Source organism: Hipposideros armiger, unplaced genomic scaffold (assembly GCF_001890085.2).
Source record: "Hipposideros armiger isolate ML-2016 unplaced genomic scaffold, ASM189008v1 scaffold_155, whole genome shotgun sequence".
NCBI classification, from domain to species: Eukaryota; Metazoa; Chordata; class Mammalia; order Chiroptera; family Hipposideridae; genus Hipposideros; species Hipposideros armiger.
This window is the reverse complement of record NW_017731505.1, coordinates 2548639-2550960: the sequence shown is the minus strand read 5'-3', so window position 1 is coordinate 2550960 and position 2322 is coordinate 2548639.

The window sequence follows — 2322 nt, the reverse complement described above, 5'->3', positions numbered from 1 at the left end:
AAGCCGTGTAGCATCTTCTCTCCTCTCTGAATTCTGCTTCCATCCTTATATCCTCTCTCTCTCTCTCTCTCTCTCTCTCTCTCTCTCTCTCTCTCCCTCCCTCCCCCCCTTCCTCCCTCCCTCTCCTCTCTCCCCTCTCTCATTTCTCCATGTTAAGATCCTTAACTTCATCACATCTGCGAAGTCCCTTTTGGCCATGTGAGGTAAGATAGTCAGAAGTTCAAGGAATTAGGATGTGGACATCTCTGCGGTCATTATTCAATCTACCACATGCAGTCTTTATGTAAGAGCAGCATGTTAAATGTAAGGTATATGTACATATTTACCAGTTAAAACCATATATATATATATATATATATATATGTATTAATGTTCCATATATTTGATGCAAAAATATATATCTTCTTTAGAACTTATAGCTATTTTAATGTCATTTGGACCTTGGTTCTCCAGCTGAAAAGCAAGTAATTTGTAGTCCAGAAAAAGTTGTTATATACTATGTTTTCCTAATTTTTTGACCTGCAATTTATTACCTAAGAATTCCTTCCTGGTCCACATGCCTCGATAGAAGAATGGTGGCAGGGTCCTTGTTCTTGATATTGATGTGCAGATAGCTAAGTATTGACCTACAGATATTAAAATATTGACATACAGAACTAGACTTTGTTCTAGATATTGACATGCAGAAGTTTCAATAACAGCAATAAAAATACAACAGCTATCTGTAATTGAGCACCATTTCTGCTTGGAACTGGACTGGGTGTTTTTCACACATACCTCATTTATTACTTACCAGAACTTTCTGAAGCTAGTATAACTACACTGATTTTATATATGAAGCACCTGATGATCAGAAAGAATAAGTAACTTGTACAAGGCCAAAAAAGCTCGTTAGTTGCAATCTTGAGAGAGGCACCTACTATTCTTTTCAAGGAGTGAATGTGAGGAGTACTCCCCCCCCCCCGCCATTTCTAACACACACAAACACAAATCCTGTGTGCTTTCATTTAGCTGACACACTTGTAGATGTTTGGGAAATTCAAGTTCTCTCATTTTTTTAGAGGCATGTGCAAGATAAGATCAGAATGAGAGTTAACCAGCTGAATTTTGAAAATATGAAGCATCTGAACATTAGATGCTTGAAATGTAGTTCATCTTCATTACTCCCTGCTTTATTTTTATTTCATTTATTTTGTTTTCAAGTTGGCTCAGTTGTTGTAGCTGAAATGGCTTAATGGTCATTACCATTGTGTGAATTTTCTACTAAATTTATTTCCTCAGTCATTCCTCACAGATGGTGGTAACCTCCCCCCATTGCCTTTCCCCTTTCAACCTACTGAGAAAAACTCCCTCTCTCTGAACATCATGGCACTGGCCCGTATTAAACATTGATCTGAAAGAAATAGCTCGAAGTTCACACCAGCTGAGGGACAGTCAACAGTGGTGAGTGGGGGCTCTGCTGATTAGCATTAGGGGCTTGGTTTGTGATCTTAGGTTCTTATTCAACTCAAATCTCAGGGATCATCAGTAGCAATGGTGAGGGTAAAATAGCCTCAAAAAATAGGGAGGACAAATGGGTAGAGGCCTGTTGGCCCAGTGGCTTTTGAAGCCCCAGGAAAATTGATTGATAATCCCTAGGGGAGTGCCCCCCATGGGAAGCCATTCTGAAAGAAATTGTCAGGCTTCTGTTTAGATAGCCTAGCTGGGGAGGCAGGGAAGATACTCCAGATAGAGGCAAGGGGAAGTAAGGGTGTTCGTTCAAAGAAAAATGCCCTTAGGTTTTGGATCAGCATTCCAAGGTTATCATAAACAGGCTTGTGAGTTTGTGCACCAGGGTCCTCCTGCCTGGAGGTTCCTTCAAGTGCACTTTTGTTTGACCTTTTGCATAGTTGCACATTATCCCTAATTTTATTTAAAATATAGCCCAATGTGGGCTAAGAGAGTCCACGTATTATCTCCTTTTCACTTCCAGACACCAGCTCTTAGTCCAAGTCGTCGTGAGAACTGAGGCCACGTGATCTGAGTCCTACTTGCCTTTCTCTGAAGATCAGGCCAGTCTTATAATGAATATTCAAATGCTAACTTATATTCTTGTTCATCTTGTACAAAAACAAAAAGTATGGCCTCTGAGGTCCTTTCCTGACATTGTAGTGAAAAGAGCACTGGACTTGGAGTTGAAAGATGTGAGCCTAACACTGGACATTCTACTTAGTAGTTATGGGACCTCTCTGAACCTCAGTGTTCTCATCATTAAAATGGGGAAAATAAGGGCCGGCCGAGTGGCGCGATGGTTAAGAACTGGCTTGGGACGCCAGAGGGCCC